Raw genomic sequence first — 19,573 nt, forward strand, 5'->3', positions numbered from 1 at the left:
CTTGCTGAAGGAAAGGTCTGCTTAGTCAAGAAAATGTCATCGCCTTCAAACAGACAGGGCAAAAAGAGCCGCCAGAGACTCCTCCTGCCCAGCTCCCTGCGGGACCAGGGCAATCACATTTGCTGGCCCTGATCCAGGCCAATGCTGTGGTCCTGAACCAGCCATCAAAAATGAGCGGTTTTTGTCCGCTCCTTTTTGGCTCGCCTCTTCTGGGTTTGGGTGTGCTCAGGATGTGTGTTATCTAAATGCTACACCCTGAACAGTTTATTTGGCCCAGCTATTTTGGGCCATCCTCTCTTAATGATTTTAAGTTAGGTTATGAGTGTACAGAACAGTCTGAGCCATGCTCTACAACTGCTTCTTGGGCTATCTGATGTGTGGGATTGGAAATTGTTTTCCAATGACCCATGGACCAACACTCGGTTTATTTCCATTAGTACAATTATTTATTTATTTCCTGGAAACTTGTCAGGGTTTGCTACCCAGTATCTGTTTGCACCATCATCTGGCCCAGATTCCAAACTTTCATTTCATAGCACTGCTCTAAAACATTGTGACTCATGCTGCTAATAAAGGATATCAGCTAGAACACCAGAGTAAAATACAAAGAACAAAAACAAAGAATAAGAGTGACATACCTAGTTTGGAAATTGTGCTTGCTCTTTGTTGGTAAGTTTGTATGACTGCCATAGCATTTAGTTGCTCAGCTGCTGCCACTGAATGGTTTGTAAAGTTGTATCTCAAACTTGATGATGTAATAGGCATGTTATGTGGACTAAACCAAGATGATTTCATCAGACACATAGAAACAATCATCCAATCCCTTTTCCTCCCACCCCAACTTCAAATGCTCTAAATACCATGTTTGAGACAGTCTCAAGATATACAAAGAAAAACCCTTTTCTTTTCTAAACTCTCTCTTACTTCCTCCACTAACCCAGTCAGTGCTAGTGCATGTTCTGTGTCACTGTTTGGAGCAACTAGTTTGGAGCAACCTCCCAATTCCCATGCATTCACACTTATTTATTTTTCCTTGGAGAAGCAGCTGTAGCTTTCATTTGGGCAGAGTGAATGAAGGCGGAAAAGGCCGGCTGATTTTTTAAATATATTTGTAAAAAATCTTCAGCTAATCTGAACCTGTAGTGCATCTCATTTTTTCAGTGTGTCTCCCCCATCCTTCCCTCCTTCTTGCTGCTAGCTGTTTTCATCCTGCTCTGTTCCTCAATAGCTACATTACAACCCACAAAGAGGAAGCACAAGGCAATTGCCCATGTGACTATTCCTTCTTACCTCAAGCTGAATAAAAACACAGTAATGAACAGCAGGCAGAAATCCTTTTCAGTTACTCTTAAAAGTAGTGAGTCACTGGCCATTGTGTGCAAAAAAGGTAACACTGTTTCAGTTCATATCTAAAAGTAACTAGTTTCCTAGTTGTTATTTCCAAACAGGAAATTTCCTAGATTATATTTTCCACACAGAATAACTAACAGATGCTTATGGAACCCATTTTCTTGACATTTAGGACCTTGGGAGTTGCTTACTGATAAAGCACCATGTCAGGATTAGGAGTCTGAGAAATTCCTAGATTCCTAGCATCTTTAACATTCACCTGATGACTCCTTCAAAGTCATGAGATTTGCCTTATACTACATCAAATGCTATTGCACCACTAAGCTTGCACCTGCATACTTAGCTGACCTCCAAGCTTTCTGAAGTATTTCATTCTTGCTACCTAACCACACCTTTATCTTTTATCAGACACTGAATTAGCACACTAGATAAAAACATGATTTGTATTACAGACCTATGCACTCTTTATGTCATGTTCTTCGCTTTGTGCTGATTCCTTCTTCCATTCAGAATCTGTCTTATTTCTCTTAGTTGCTGAAAAATTAGCACACAAAACAAGATCTTCCACTTCCATTTGTCCTTTGACCAAAACAAATACAAATAATCAAAAGTCACTAATAGATGTGGATGCAATGATGTCTCTTACAATAACATGCAATTATTTACAACAAGGCAGACTTGCATAAAATATTTTGCATTTCATTACTCAGCTATACACATTTTGGAAAGAATGGGGATTTTGTTTGTTAGTATGCCAGGATTAACTAAAACAACTTGGGGGTGGGTTTTAGACAGAGAACTGATTCAGTTGCTGTCAGATTTAGCTGATAAGCAAAGCAGGTGTGGTTTCAGCGCAGAAAAGGTTAGAGCAATAGCCACTTGAATCCTCCAAAGAGCAAAAGTAATTCTGGTTGCATTACCAAGACAAATAGTGCAGTGAAATCAGTTCATATTGGCAAGAATGGGTCCCCAAAGGATGGCTAAGTAAATTTTCAATCCAATCCAATCTCTATGTTCCCCATGTGTGTTCTAATTTTGTTCCAGGCAACATAATCTGTGGCAGGCTTCCTCCATCTTGAATGAGTGAGCATCTCTTGTCCTCTACTGATATTTTTCTCTTATAGCTTTGTGACCCCACATATCATATTGTTGAAGAACTTTAGAGCAACTAAACAGGGCAGATTCCAGGGCAGATTTCCCAGATTCCAGGCTTGACATCTGAAAATTTGGGAAACTACAACTGTACCCATTTTCTACCTTACCTAACTTAACCATTGGCTAGAGCATCTTGAAAGGTATCTCAACAACTCAAAATTAAGGAACAAACTAACTAACGAGAGCAGTTCATCGGGTTTTCAGAGGACACACAAAGTAATTGCCATTGCCCTGAATATGCATTCAGAATGTTGCGGTCTTTTCTTTGTTCTCATCATTAATGCTTTCGAGTAAAATTATATGTAGGTACGGTAGAATTTCACTCCTTGTGGCTATCATCCATGTGTCATTTGAAACTAAGGGGCTGTATATACTGGCTTGAAGTGCCGGTGTGGGGGCAGCATGGGGATGTGGTGTTTGGATGAGGCACGCCCTGACAATGCCCCCACACTGGCATCATGCTGACTGACTGACCGCACGGCGGGTGGCATCATGGTGATCCTTCAGCACAGTGTTTATATGATGCACAGCAAAACGAGTGCTGAAAAGTGCTGCCATGACAAAAGTGCCTTTTGGCTGGCTCTAAAAGGAGTGGCATTTTGCCATTTCTTTGAGAGCTGACAAAGCGGTTTATAGTTGCCACAGCCCTGATCCAGCACTGAAAGGGGTGGCGCACAGCCACTGCTTTGGGATAGTCTGTTTTGCCCCTAAGCCACCTAAAATACTTTGTTTTGTTACTTAAATGATACATTGCACTGAATATGTAGAGTTAGGAATGAGGTTCAGTCTCAACTGTGTATTCCAGATAAAATGAAACTCAAGCAGGAAATAATCTTACAGGAAGAACTTGTAAGTATCATTTACATGCAGTTATAGATTTTACAAAATGTCCTAACAAATATTTGTAAAGCAAAAAAAAAGAGAGCAAGCCATCTCTTGGCAGTGATGACTGGCTGGTATTTGGGGCAGGAAGGTGGTTTTTGCTTGCAAAGGTTATCAAGGAACATATGCTGCAATGTTGCCTTCTCTTCACCTGCAGCTCCTAGCCTTTCCTGAATGATGGATGATGTCTTAAAATGGATTCTCACAACCATGAAGTATGCTCGGGACTGATAAGACTGCCATTTCCCTCTTCACTGTCCGGAATGTCTTGATTCTGAAACATATGTGACCATGTCTAACTCTCTCTCTTTAAGGTAGTGAAGATAAAACTACAAACATTTGGCCAGGTTACAGCACTAAAAATAAAATCGACAAAGCATAATTACTTGTCCAGGATGCTACTTTTGCACAGAAAGTGGGGAACAAAAGAGGTACAGTGGGAAGGCAAGCAATGTTGAATTCTAGAAATGCTTCCAGCAGATTGATAAGTAACAACAGCAGCTACCACTGCACATGATTACTTTAAGAAGTGGGCAACAACCATGTTGCATGAAATGATGACCTAATTTCTAGCAATGCCCTGAGAATCCTTTAATATCTGCCATTTAAGGCAAATGGAATCTAAGTTACTCATCACCACCACCAGCATCATGTTCCTCTGCTCTTATAGCCCTCAGAGAACTTACTTTAAAAATACAATACTTATAGAAATAGAAATGTAAAAACCTTGCTCTCTAAAACCTGGCAGTTAATTTAAAAATCACGTTAAAGCAGCAGCAGTAGAATTCTGTGCTCAGGATTTTTTTCTCCCAGTGTCTCAACATACTGGATTGGATTAGACAGATTAATGATATCGCCATTTCCAGGGTGCCCATTCACTGCAAGCTGTGTTGCTTTGTAATTAACTTTAGAAGAATTACCAAGTGTCTTTATTGATGTATACTTTGTAGTTATCTTGGATCCTTGAATGTTTCCCAGAGAGAGAGAAGAAATAACTCCAAAAAATAAAGAATATTCTCACCCTCCAAACCTAAGAAAAATTAACAATGTTGTATGATCTCAAAATTTTTCTTTTATTTCCTTGGACTTACTCATTATGGAAGATATTCCCATCTCTTTACCTCTTATATTTCATCTTAATTCCTCTAAACTTCTGTCCCCCTTTATCACCTTAAAGTTTGCTCTCTGCTTAGAATGGTTTTGTCAGTATTTGCACTCAAGTCAACTTTGTCTTATGAAGACCCTTTGAATAAGAGATCTTCAAGAACCCAGGGCTGTGGCTTCCTTCATTGAATTAATCCACCTGTAATGTGCTCTTCCTCTTTTCCTACTGCCTTCCACTTTACCTAGCATTATCATTTTTTTCAATGGATCATATTATGACATGTTCAAAGTACAGCAGTCTCAGTTTAGTCATCTTGGCTTCTAGTGAATTATCAGGCCTGATTTGTTCTAGGACCCATTTATTTCTCTTTTTAACAATCTATAGTATTTGTGGATCTCTCCTCCAGCACCATGTTTCCAATGAGTCGATTTTCTTAGTGTCAGATTTTGGCACTGTGCAGCTTCTACATCCATACCTAGAAGTTGGAAATACTATGGCATTGGTGATTCTGACTTTGGTATCTTACAATATAGCTGTACACTTGAGGATCTTATCTAGTTCCTTTGTAGGTGCCATTCCAATTATTAGTCTTCTGATTTCTTGGCTAAAGCCTCCATTAATGACTAAGACACGTATATAAAATATTTAACTATTCAACTTTCTTTTTCTACTGCTAACTAACTGACCAGGAGCTGTCACAGCTGACCATTGCATCAAAATAATTTCTGGACTGAGTTGGGGCTTAGCTCTCTCCTATTTGATACAAAATAGCTAGAGATAGAAAATAAATTAATTGATTAACCCACTTCACACCTTCTAAGGCTAGCAAAATAACACAGCACATTGTGTCTCAGGTATCTGTACATTTCTGAAGGTTGTGGTACATTACAAAGAAAAAATAAGCAAATATTTCAGAAATAGGCATAACTAAAAATACACACATTTGAGAAATGCATGCAAAAAGTATACCTTTTGCAATAATGTACTAAATAAAGTCTATGTGGCAGAAAAATTACAGTCTTGCAAACTGATACAGTACTAGGATGGAATGAGAGTGCTGGTGTGATTCTGAAAAATGCAACGCAAATGAGACTGACAGATTTTCACATCCCCAGGCACAGCCATATGGCAAAAGGCTTCCTGATGCACAGACATTTCGATTTCAGTTTCATAATGTATGCACCCATGAGGAATCGAGCATATGAGAAACTACCCATGGGGCCAAAGACTTGCAACACTATGCCAGAAGAAAAGCAGAGAGGATGTGTCATCATTATTCTATTCAATTCCTCTATTGCTACCACTAGCAACTGCTGTTAACAAAAATCTGGTGAGTGGAAGACAGTGGCAGGGGAGAACAAAGACAAAATAGTATGAGTGGCTTCCTTAGTAAAATGCTGGAAGTTACAATAGTATTGAAGACAATGTATTGCTGTGGCAAAACCTTTCAGCCATTTTGCTAAAATCCATGCATACACAAAAAGGACTTAATAAGTCTTTTATTTACTCTCTCAGATAATACCTGTGCAGCTGTGGTGAGGCAAGGAGCCTCTTTGCTGCTCCCCCAGCTCTTACATAACAGTAAGATCTTGAACAGGGCAAAAGAGGGTACAGATAAAAATAAAAACTGCAAATGTGTTTTACCACCATGCAGTAATGTGATTAGAATAGTCGTGTGTATGTTTGCTGAGTGTTAATGGGCAACGTCAAAGCCTCCCCTCACTCTTGTGATTCCTTATCTTTAACTGGTCTTGGACTGGGGCAGCCCTTCAAAGAAGATGATTTCAGTTAGAAGACTATCCTCTGTAATCCTATCAGCATATAGAAAACTATGGCTGGAATTCATAATTGCAGTTATTGCAGTTAACTTACTTGCATTCCCAGTTCTTATATATTTAACAGTGGAATGAATAATCAGGTAACAATCACTGTGGCTTACTGGGCAGCAGTCACTGCAAGCCATAGGGACCTATTTACCCTGTTGATGTTCCCATCTCCTCCCTCCAGTGCAAGAAAGAATAATGAAAGAGATTCTATTTTTGGCATGCACAGCAGAGATCACTTGTAGGAGGTGGGTGGAAATGTCAGTTTGCTATGCCTGATCAAAAGAACAAACCCTCATTGCTTATAGCAGGTGCTGCCCAGTAAGTTTGGGTGGGGGGGGGTCAGTCCAGGAGACATTACGTTGCTACGTAACTGTGGTAGTTGTGTAGCTAAGTAGCTGATGTAGAATGTTGGACTATTTTTGTAAAGTAGAACAAATAACCATCCCAGGGAAAAATGACCTATCGTTTTGTCTATGAATTGGTGTAGTGTGTTTGGCCTCTGCCAGCAGGCAGATGGATTTTGGAGTCCTTTTTTCATTATGGTCAGATGTTAATAGCTGTCCAGTGACACAGAAAGTATTGATTTGTATATAATGACTTATTTAGGTATCTTTTGCTTTAACTTGGCAGTTTGACACTGGGATATGAAGGCTGGAAACACACTGAGGGAGTGAACTTTCCCTTTTAGTAAACTGCTTGTAGAATTCTTAAAGCGATGGCAGGGGGGAGATGGGTTATATTTGCACACTTCAGCTCCTATGTTTCCTTCTACACTATGTATGCTTCAGAAATCCATCCTCCATCGGCCTCATTCTAGGGGAGATCCACCCAACCCAGGGGCTCGCCTTTGCAGTCATGGGTAATTGTATTGTTGGCTTGGGATAGCCTGAGTAGAATTTGTAACTGAACCCCATTTCTACCATTGGCTGTGATGGGATGCTGGATCCCATCAGATAAATCATAGAATTATAGAAGCTTAGAGTTGGAAGAGACCACAAGGGTCATCCAGTCCAACCCCCTGCCATGAAGGAACTCTCAATCAAAGCATCCCCGACAGATGGCCACCCTTAAACAAAGACCTCCAAAGAAGGAGACTCCACCACACTCTGAGGGAGTGTGTTCCACTGTCAAACAGCCCTTACTGTCAGGAATAGCTGGAATGGGCTGGAATGAACCTCTGCTGTGTATCATTTGCTGCACTGTGAAGTCAAAGGCTGTCACAGCCAGCGTCCATAGTTTTCTGTGGGTTTTCCTAGCTATGTGGCCACATTCTAGAATAATTTACTCCTGAAGTTTCACCTACATCTATGGCTTCATCTTGCCAGCATCTGTGTCTAGCCACCTTCTGAAGATGCCAGCCACAGATGCAAGCAAAATGTCAGGGATACATTCTTCCAGAAACTGGCCACGTAACTTGGAATACCCACAAAAAACTATTTGCTGCATTGTTTACCACCAATAAAGGTTATCTTCTAACAGTAATGAGCCAGTGTTTGGGACCAAATGCAGTCTTGATAAGAAGTACACCCAGTTCCAGGATAGAACAAGTGGAAGGTACTTTTACCACACTCTACATGGTGCCACCCTTGAGGATGACATGAAAGCTGCAAGCAGTCAAAACCTGGCAAATAGACAGCTGTCAGGAACATCACACTGAAACCATATTAAACCCATTCTAAAGGGTTGTACTGACTGCCAATACTTCTCTGGTCTATTTTTATTGTGTCGTGTCAACTCTGAAAGTACTAAATAGTAGTTGGAGCCTTGATAATTATGGGAGCACTCTCCCTACATGTACTTTAGCCTTGAAGACTTTAGTCTTGAAGATCTTCTCAGGATGCTTCTCTGTTTCCCACATTTGGAAACTGTACATTCTTTGTAGATGCACAAGGCCTTCTTGGCTGTAGTGTTTAATTTGTTGCCAATATGTTTGGGACAGAGGTGTACTGAATACAAAGTAATGGTGCTGTATATATTGGTTAAACAGCATGTCACTGTCTGTTTGTTGCTGCTATTCCAACAATTCCCACAATAGCCTTAACTCAATTTAGCAAGATTGTTTTAGTATATAACACTAACCTCAGAACTCTTAGAGGAAACCTCTGTGGTGTGAAAGTGTGTCATTAGTTTCTCACATCTACCACCCAGCCCTCCATGTGGTGTCTTGATGCTGTCCTTAGAGCACCCAAGATTTCCAATTAGAACAAAAGTAAACCAGTGTTCATATCTAGGAGATAAATCAGATGCTTTTGGAATGGTTTTGCCTGCAAGCCTTTATTATGTACTTGTTGAATTCCTACTGATAAATGCATCTCCAGCAAAGAGACACAGGAGTTCTGAGTGTGCATTGTGAGAGCATAGATCCAGCTACCAGTAATCAAACAGCCAAAGGCCAAACTGCTTGAGGTATTTTTGCTACAGAAATGCACAATACAAAGTGTTTTTTCTCATTAGTCTTATCAGCCCTAGTGATGCACTTCTGCTAATCCTCACCTCCTGCTGTTCAACCTGGCCCTTCCAGGAGCCATTTCCAATGGTCACGGATTAATGATATACAGAGCTTGAAAAGGGATAAAGAGAGAACTGAAAGATGGAACACTGAACACAACAAAATAGAAGCTTCAAAGTTGCTAGAAAAGACTGGAAGGCTTCTTAGGAAAACAGCATATTTAAGGCAGCATATGCCCTTCCAGACATATAGAATAAAAGCAGGGTTTTTCTTTTTGTTGGCCTACCAAGTAGGATTGTTGTAGGATGCTTCACCCACCAGCGCTGATACAACTCTCCCTACACACTCTGTGTGGGTGAATGTGAAAGGGGGATAGGAGAAGAAGGAGGAGATGGGGAGGGGAGAAGGACAAGGAGAGGAGACAGACAGACAGACAGACAGAGATTGGATGCGTACTGAAGGTCAACATTATTCCATGTGATCTGCTACAACAGCACACTCCTGCAAGGCAAAGGATCTGGGAAAAGAATATTGCAGCCAACACTAGGCTTCCCAGGGTCATACAAGCAGAATAAGGATCAATAATGAGAACTCTAATTAGCCACTGCTACAAGTCAGGTTCCTCCAGTCCTGAGGACCATAAATCAGGGCATAGATGTGAATGCACCCACAGTTTCCTTAACCTGACAATGTTTCACTGTATCCTTTCTAAGATGGTGGAATTACGGGGATTCTAAAAAAAGATTCTGGAAATTTATGACATGCTGAAAGGAAAGAACATATACATCTTAGGTAAACTGAGGTTGGATCTACACCTCAGAGCAAAATGGTGTGAGAATGCTTAAGTGGGTTAGCACCCCGAATAGATATCAGGAGGGTAAAACTGAAGAATCCCTACCTTTTAATACTCTTGAAGGCAACACACCAACTATCTTCTCATGCTGAATCAGAGAAGGGAGGAAGGAGTCTGTTCAGCTGCATCACTATTTGCATGGCTACTTGAGAACATACCTATCTTCTAAAGTGAGGGACTTTGGTTCATGGGAGGTGAGGAAGGCAGATTGGCACATTTACATGAACAGAGAATAAGTGTTGTTGTTATTTCCAGGTAAACATATATGTTTTCAGATAGGCTAAGAATAAGTTTCTTTTTTTATTTCAAAGCTGTTATACAGGAAATTGAAATATTTAAAGATTTCCTGTACCTTGGACCAATCATCAAACAGAATGGAAATGGCAGCCAAGAAATCAGAAGAAGGCTAGGATGGGAGGAGGCATCTATGAACAAACTAGACAAGATCCTAACGTGCAAAGATATAGAACTCAACACTAAGGTCAGGATCATCTAAGCCACTGTATTCCTCAACACCATGTATGAATGCAAGAGTTAAATAGTGAAGAAAACTGATAGAAAGAAAGTCAACTCATTTTAGGTGTGGTGCTGGAGAAGAGTGCTGAGGATAGTGTAGATTGTTCAAAAGGCAAGCAAATGAGTCCTTAAACAGATAAAGTATGAACTCTCCCTGGAAGCCAACATGACTAAGCTGAGGTTGTCATACTTCGACCATATCATGAGAAGACAGGACTCACTAGAAAAGAAAATAGAGCCAGGAAAGGTGGAGGGTGGTAAAAAGAGAGGAAGACCACATACTAAATGGAAAGACTCAATCAAAGAGGCCACTGCCCTGAGTCTGTGGGACCTGACCAAAGCAATTGAGTACAGGGGGTTGGAGAGGTCTCATCCACAGGGCCACCAGGGCAACCATGTGTCAACCCTGTCATACAGGATTTTACACAAAAATAACTCCTGTTCTTACTTCCAGGCAGATATATAGGATTTCATTCTTCTAGAATGGTATTGAAGTCTCGTTAACATTTTGCTACAACAGTGGCCACTATCTTCTATGGAATATTCAAGGTGTATATAATAGGGACTCTACAGCGATGGAAGCTCATTTGTGAAAATGTGCAGAGAGGAAGGAAAGTAATTCATGTGTGAGGATGGTTACAGGGGAACACACAGGAACCAAATATGAATGCAGCTTGATGAAATGGTGATGGAGGGGTAAACAGGAAAAGCATCTGCAATGAAGGAAAACCACAGAAAAAAAACTGCAAAAAGTGTCAGGTCATAACCCCAAATCAGAACTGAGCCCAATTAAAGGGAACACACTCCTAAAAGATTTTTTTAAAGCAGATTTTCCAATTGGATAATTACTGTGAGTTTTGGATTAGAAAGGAGCTTGCATTGTGTACCTAACAAAAACCAAGCCAATGTAAGCCTGATTTTTTTTCATGCATATAGATCCAACCTGAAGCTTTCCTTATCTTTTTGAAACTTTGCTTCCAAATTTCCCCATCAGAGACAAGAAAGAGAAGAGATGGGATTCAGAAATTCTGTATCTGAGAGAACATCTTCTCCTGTATGGATTCATTCAGCCCATGGGGTTTTCTGAAAACATACATACCACATGATTCACCAGCCTGGTCTTCAGGTATTTCCAAGTAAGGTGGTGGTACTGTGACACTAATGAATTAGGGGTATGAAGAGAATTCACAAATTTTCTCCTCTTCAATGAGAAAAAGTGCTTCATAGTATCAAGGCACTCTCACAAAGAAATGTCAACCATCAATACACACACACACACACACACACACACACGGGAACATTATTATGGCAGTAATTTTGTGAAGAGCTTTTTATACACAGAAAACTAACATATCTATACAAAATATATTTCTGTGAAAATTCAGTGTTTTGCACAAAATCTATAATGTTTTGTACTACAAGCAATGACCAAGATGCTGCATTGAATTCCATCTGACCCATAAACCTATCTTAAAAACAGTTAGCCATCCAAGTGACACATCCTATGGTGCTGGCAAGTGGAGCACTGCAGGACAACATAACCAGCCCACTTCCTGTCTGCAAGTGATGGCCAGGGTCACCAAATGCCATAACCACAGAGGAGGACAAAGCATCACAAAACATAAGGCATGCAAGAAAAATGTAGGACATTACAAAATAAAAGCTAAAGACAATAATATAAATATAAATACATTTCATATGGTTTATTTACAACTATATTACATATATAGTATTGTATTATATACTCAGCTGTATTTTCTGATGACCTTATCTTTATTAAAATGTCTAGTTGGTTAGCAACAGACTTACAGAACTCTGAGCAAGACAAATGCTTAAAATTGTACTTTGCTAGCCACAGACCCTTGACATTTAAATAATTCCTTTCATTTGTTTATTGTGCTGAAATAAAGGCTAAAACCATTCAACATTTAATTGTGTCTTCAAGGAGCCCATTGCCTAACATGTTTGCTGTCCTTTTCCCCTCCAAGAAACAAATGTACCCTGAGCTCTTGGGGCAAGTCTTGAGTGCTGCTGCTCCTAGGAAAAAAGAACTGTAGAAGGAGCCATCATATTCCACTATTTGCAGTGAGGGCAGGTTGAAGGAAGCAACATGTGGTGCTACTCAATGTGCTTCTTAATCATCCTCAAAATGGAGGGCATTTTGGAATTCTTCCTAGACAGAAGGTTGAAATATAGGACATATCCTGGAAAAGTAGGACACCTGGTCACCCTGGTGGTGGTGTGATGAAAAGTTTGACAGGACCATGTAGGGATCCCTGCTTCTGTCTCACACCATTGCTCACTGGTGGGAAGGTCATGTCATCCTGTAGTACCCCGTTTTGCCAATGACCTCCATCACTAGGGATAGCTGGCTGGCTTTCAAGGTGGGTTTCAGGGGCATTTGCACTCATGGCAATAGTGCCATGATTGCAAAGGTGGACATGAAGAAATTAAATGGTTGTGTGTTTAGCTTAGAACATTGTAACTGCCCAACAGTTTTTTCTAGCCAGTGTTTTTTCACACACACACACACACACACACCACTTTGTAAAACTGTCACAGAAAAGTCCTTGAATGTGAAAAGACATTGAAAAATGTGCAAAAGAGTGAGGTGATAGCCTTTGCAAATGTTTTATACTAACACAAATTTACATCTCTCATATGTGATAACAAACATGTTGAAACAATTCTTATTTTTGGACTAATAAATAGTACTTATTTTTGTAAGCCTTCCAAAAGTAGTTCAGTTTTGCTATCTATTTTATTAATAAAGTGAATATTAGATCTTGAATTTATGCATTGTTTTATAGTTTATGTTGTATTACTGAAATACACCAGTTAGAAATTTCCAGACATAAGTGGTTTATAAATATTTATATGTAAATAAATACAGTGGTACCCCGGGATACGAATTGATCATGTTACGAAATTTCCGGGATACGAAAAACTTAGATTGGAAAAAACTGTTCCGGGTTACGATATTTTTTTCGGGTTACAAAAAAAATATCGGCGTGAAATTCAAATGCGAAGCGCGGCTAGCGGCTTTCCAGCCGCTAGCCGCACTTCGGAAAAGCCTTTTCGGGTTGCGAAATGTATCGGGTTACGAACGCCGCGGCGGAACGAATTAATTTCGTAACCCGAGGTAGCACTGTAGCTTCTTTCCTAATCACTGTTAGACCAATAGAAAAGGCCATCACATACTCCATAGCTCTCATTTTGTGGGACCAGTAAAACAACAGCCATACATTTGAGGCCCTAAATATTTCAAAGATTTCCAGGCTTGTTGTTCTGGTATAATAGACAAGTGACAACTGTGTCAGGAACCATAATGTACAACCATAAACCAATTAAAAATGTAACACTGGGCTGAATTCCTAAAACTCAAGCTTTGCCTGTATGACATCAATATCCACCCACATGAAAAGGAATTCTGCAGGTGACTAACTCAGATCTACCTCCTTCCGTGTTGAGCTTTTGCTTAGCAGTAATTCAAAAACAAAGCATATTGTGGCCGTGGGACCACTGCCAAATTACAGCAAGGTGATTTCTAACAGGGGAAAAAGGCTGTTAGTTGACAAGCAGTTACAAAGAATACTACACTATTCCAGCTTTTTCTCATGTTGGCTGGTTCCCACCCACTTTTCTCTGAATTGGCAGCTAATTGAAAATTATGTTTTAAAATTCAAAGTCACGTTGTACTTATGCATTGTTCAAAAGCACTTAGGGAGGCATTTCCAGTGTTCTTTGTATCCATTTTTACGGACATCAAAAGAGGTTCTTGTCAACAATATATTGGCAGGGCGTTTGCCTAGACTTGGCTAAAATGTGTAAATGCTGGTCCGTGCATTCAGAATAATTTTTTGGTAAGCCCTCTCTGGATTGTAACCACAGTAGACAATGAAGTGATCTTATGTATGCATGTATGCTAGGCATGGGGAACTCTGAACTCTCTAGATGTTAAACAAGTACTTCCCCCACTGAGCCTCACAAATCTGGTTATATCTGATGGGAACTGGTGTTTAACAACAACTGAAAGGCCACAGCTTTCTCAACCCTGTTATATACTACTTATTAATTCTCTGGGTGCCTATCCTGATGCAGCAAAATAACACCAACCAAAGATGGGGGACAGAACATGGGGGGGTCCAAGGGGTGGGAGGGCATGGCTTATGGCTACCAATGTCAAAGGAACAAAAATCAATCAGAAGAAAAGCCAATTCCTTCCACCTCTCTATAGCAGATCAATGCATTTGTTTCATTTCCAACCAATTACAAGAAAGGGTGTCCTCATGTTTAATTAAATCATTGGCCTGTTACAGACTACCAAAATAAAGCTGCTTCGGGTCTCTTTGAAGGTATGCTGTTTAAATGATGCATGCATCCTAAGAATCCAGAAGCTGCACCAAAGCTGCATTCCAGTGCTTAGGAATGGAGTGTGACTTTGGCGTGACCTCCGGACTCTTAGGACCCATGCATCATTTAAATAGCATACCTCCAAAGAGACCTGAAGCAGCTTTATTTTGGTAGTCTGTAACAGGCCAAACTAAGTTAGATGTGTTCCATGCCCACTTCATTCCAAAAGCCTTACAACAGCCTTCCCCAACAGAGTGCCTGCCAGATGTTTTGAACTACCATTGCCATCATTCCAGCTAACATGTCCAGGTGCAACAGCTGATGGAAGCTGAAATCCAAAGCATGTGGAAATTACCAAGATGAGGATAATAATAATAATAATAATAATAATAATAATAATAATAATAATTTGTATCCCGCTTCTCCAGAAGATCAAAGTGGCTAACACTAGAAGCGTCTCTAAAATACAAATAATTGTTTGTTGCCATTTTATCCCAAACCCTCCCTAACCCTCCCATCCACAATAAAATACAAGTAAATTACTTAAGCAATTACTAAAACAATTATTAAAATTACAAGGCAGAGGTAGTTAGGGCAGTTGTTGAATGTTAAATACAAGTTTGATAAAATATTAATCCAGGAAGGCCTGCTGGAAGTGATATGTCTTGATTGCCTTTTTAAAGCAAATCAAGATTAGCAATACATCGAATCTCCTCCGGCAGGCTATTCCATAATTTGGGAGTGGCAGAAGAAAAGGTCCTCTGAGTAACTGCAGCCAGCCTAGTTTTAGCTGGCTGCAGTTGATTTTTTTTTATTAAAGGACCTCAATGTGCAGGGCAGATTATATGGGAGAAGGCGATCCTGTAAGTAGGCTGCCTGATGGGATCCTGACACAGATTTAAAGAAGGCAAGCTTAGTGCAGAATGTATTTGTTAACATGGTACCAATAAAGAATCATACAATACAAGCACCTCCACAGTAGGTACCTTCAGATGAATGGTTCTGGATTTGGATTACTTATGTCTTTTGCCAGCCATATTAGATGGAGTTTTCCAGGTGGTTATTTTAAGCTTGAAATACATTGATTTTAATGTAAAAATTAGGTAGATGGGATCAACTGCAAATGTTGATCCCATTTACCTAATTTTTACATTATAATCAGTGTATTTCAAGCTTAAAATAACTACCTGGAAAACTCCATCTAATATGGCCGACAGAAGGCAACAGATATCAATAATCCAAATGCAAGCCAATCAAGATGAGATTTGGAGAAAGGGGGATCTAATACTACAGCAGGGATGCGAAAACATTTCTGTCCTGCAGGTCACATTTCCTTACAGCTAATCCTTGTGGGGCCACATGCTAGAAGTTAGAAGGCCACTTGGAAAAAGTGGACATGGCCACAAATAAAGTGGGTATGGTCACCGCACAACCTATCCCTCATGAACACAAAACACATACACACGCCAAGAAAACCTTAGCATGGGGTTGTCATAAATTGGAAACAACTTGCTGACACATAACAACAACAAAGAAATGTTGATCAATCATTGCCCCAGCCTTCCCCTTTGGAGGAAAACTGCAAGACAGCAACTTTCCCAAGCTATAAGAACAGCATACAAAGAAGTTCAGATTCGAGCTGAGAGAGAATCCACAGTCAGTGCCTTCAGCTGAATGGTTCTGTTCATTTGCCGTGGATGCCAACTCCCAGTAGTGTCTCTGATCATTTCCCCCTAGGTAGCACCCTTTAAGCCAATAACAACCTTCTTTTAAGGCTCCAAAGTAAGTGTAGGTAGGAGGGATAGGTAGGAGCAATTCAGATCTGTTCAGTGTCTACATGATAATGATGGTCTTTCCTCATTAAATCCCCTTTGAATTAGTTAGATTTTAATTTGAGGATTGGGATCATGCAGGTCTCCATATGTTGCTGAATGCAAGTCCCATCATGCCCAGGCAGCATAACAAATGGTGATGAAGGCTGGTAGCTGCAATCTAACATTATTTAGAATGCAACACAATGCTCATACCTGTTTTAATCATTCATACTCACATTTCTGGTTAGTTTTATGCGTATCTAAAACCTGGCAATCAGTTGCTTCCTTGTTCACTCAGAAATAAAACACCACTCCTGATGGAATTCCTGCTAGGCTCATAGTAACATCTCCCTAGAACATTTCACATGTCTCGTTTGCCTTCTTTTTCCAAGCACTTTGGATGCCATGGTGAAAATCCGCTTGAGCTACCTCCTCATCCAATTAATTTACTGCATGTGAGTTAGGGTAAAAAGATGAAGCTGAGTAAATAGGAAAAAACATGAAAGTTAGAAACTCTTAAACTGTAAAACAGATGCATGAAATGGAAAGAAGATGACAATTATATACAGTATGTAATATAAGTGTTGCTTTTAGCCAGTTACTGTGGGCGGGGCGGTTCAAGGAAGAAAGTTAAATAAACCGACTCTTTGGAAGATAAATACCCAAAATCTGGACAAAATCAGAAGCTATTGCTACTTTAGTTACATTACCAAGGATGAGGATAAGAAGCTAAAATAACTGTGTATATCGTCCTCTAACAATCACCTGCAAGAAAAGCCATTGAGCTCAAACTGGTTCCAGATCCTTAAATTCTTCAGTTTATGTGTTTCTTTCAACCGTATTTGTCTACTAATTGAATTCTTTTCTTCAGCTTTGCTACTCTACAAGTTCCCTTCAAACAAGACAGGATAAGCTGAAAATATATGGCAGGGAGGAAAGGCAGACTGACAGAGATGAACGTGTTCTCAAATGCATAACAAAAACAAAATGAGAAGCTAAAGATACACATGTTAACTTTCCACATGTAACCTTTCAAGTGACACCAATCCATCAAGAAGCATGACTGTAAAGTTGTTCCTCTGTAATGCAGAGAAAAACTGACATCTATCTGTGTGAGAGACAAATGGCGTGGAACTGAATAAATTAAAAGAAGTCTGCCTCAGCCAGTGGGGAAGCTAATCTGGAGATCTGGCATCCAGGGCCTTGACTCACTTTGCTGTTTCTCCCAAAAATCAGAAGCAGTTTGTAAAATGACAAGGGCAGACTTTCTAAGCACCTGGATAGGCATATAAATTTAATCAGCTCATAATAGTCAGCTGTATTTTTTCCAGCAGCGGCCCAATGTCACTCAAGTGCACCATCCACTAAGGTAATGGGATTTCTGCTTCATACGCTTCTCCCCAAAGCAGTTCCCAGTGTACCTCTAAGATGTGCTCAGAAAATATATGGAAAACATGCAAGGGACTACAAATGGGAGACAGAATCCATTCTGCCAATAGTATCATTCCATGAGCAGATAAACATCACTGGATACAAACCAATCCACCCTTTCCATTTTTGTTTCCTCTGACACAGAATTGCTGTTGTTGTTATTGTTGGCATTGGTTTATTCAGTTTCCCCAGTACTGGGACTCAAGGCAACTTACACATTATTAAAAGCAGTGCAGATTAAAGACATACAAAAACATCAAAGAGAGAAAGATTGTTTTAAAAAGTAATTAATGTACAGAATTAAAGCCATTCAGGGTGACCAGATGTCATAACCACAAAGGAGGATGAGGCATCACAAAATGTAGGGCATTCAAGAAAAATGCAGGACATTACAAAATAAAAGCTAAAAGCACTAATTTAAATGTAAATTCATGCTTCTTAGTCATGCTCCAAATAAAGGATATTTTGAAATTCCTCCTGGACAGAAGGTTGAAATGTAGGATACGTCCGGGAAAAGAAAGACGTCTGGTCATCCTGGAGCCATTTCACTGGAGCTAATTCAACAGAATATAAAATCAACAAAATAGCACACAATTAAAAGCCCAGCACAGTCAATTCCTAAAAGCCTGATAGAATAGGAAGGTATTCAATTGCTGGTGGAAGCAGAACAAGAAAGGAGCCCTCCTAGCTTCTCTAGGGAGAGAATTCCAAAGTCTGGGAGCAACCACTAAGAAGTCTCTCTCCCTTGTTCCCAGCAAACAAGCCTGAGAAGGTGGTAGGACAGAAAAAAGGACCTTTCCTGAAGATCCTAGAACTTGGACAGGTTAAATGAAAGCCTGTGCATGCACATTCAGTATTCACCTATCTTACCATCCAACCCTAGCACTTGTCTGTTCCCCTGGCACTTATCCCTTACAGTGTCAGTAGAGTGATTAATCTTCCTTGGGTTTTAGGCGGGATTTTAAAGGGATCATCCAAGATACTGAATGCTATCCCCAGAATATGTTCAGGACCTTAGACAGCTCTTTTAAAATTCCTATTGAAAAAACTTGGAGCTTATTCACCACCTTACTTATATGGAAACCACCAGCCTTACACCAGTTGGTTGTAAGGCTAATATCAGCAACTAACTTACATTATGGCAAAAAGTATGTATGGGCAAAGGAATAGCTAAATACACATACCAGTCTTACTGCTCTGATCATATCTGATGTGTACCTTTAAGTACATAATGAGAGAGTCTGTGATCTCTTACACCCTCGATAGTGTGGCCATAAGTAAACATAGGAAATGCCATTTTTAATTGTACGCCAAGCAGGATGTAAGACATGTTTATTCACAAGACAGCCTCACTGAGTTCAGTGTAAACTTAGTGATTTCAGGCCAAATACCTAGTACAAATCTATGTGCAGGCCTTCCAAAATCTGCTGAAATCAATTACACAATCACAAGCAATTGCAATCATTGCATTGCAACTTTAGATTCTCTTGTCCTTAAGCCTACAGTCTCATTCAGGTATGGTTATCAAAACCTGATTTGGCATTCTTCCAATACATCTTCTAACAAAGCCTGTTATAAAACAACAGACTAGCAAATCTGTTCCTGTTGTGCCTTCAGTGTACCTGAATGTACAAGACAGCTAATCACAATTGCCAAATAATATCCTCCCACAAACAAACCTGTAGTGCTGTATTCTCAGAGAATCATGAAGTCCACCTCCCTGCCATGCATGAAGCCACAATCAAAGCATTCCTAACAGATGACCACCCAGTCTCTGTTTAAAAACCTCCAAAGAAGAAGACTCTACCACATTCTGAGGCAGTATATTCCACTACTCCA

The 19,573-nt window shown here is 40.0% G+C and overlaps 1 long non-coding RNA gene across 1 annotated transcript; it reads right to left on the reverse strand.

Annotated features, from left to right (window-relative positions):
- Nucleotides 1–664: 664 nt before the first annotated feature.
- Nucleotides 665–17,841, reverse strand: LOC121919415. The gene is made up of 4 exons (XR_006101472.1): nucleotides 17,069–17,841; nucleotides 16,540–16,782; nucleotides 1,805–1,929; nucleotides 665–775 (listed from the first exon to the last, which is right to left on the reverse strand). It is a non-coding gene; the product is annotated as an uncharacterized LOC121919415 (long non-coding RNA).
- Between the last annotated feature and the right edge of the window lie 1,732 nt (nucleotides 17,842–19,573).

This window comes from Sceloporus undulatus, chromosome 1, assembly GCF_019175285.1.
Source record: "Sceloporus undulatus isolate JIND9_A2432 ecotype Alabama chromosome 1, SceUnd_v1.1, whole genome shotgun sequence".
NCBI lineage: Eukaryota > Metazoa > Chordata > Lepidosauria > Squamata > Phrynosomatidae > Sceloporus > Sceloporus undulatus.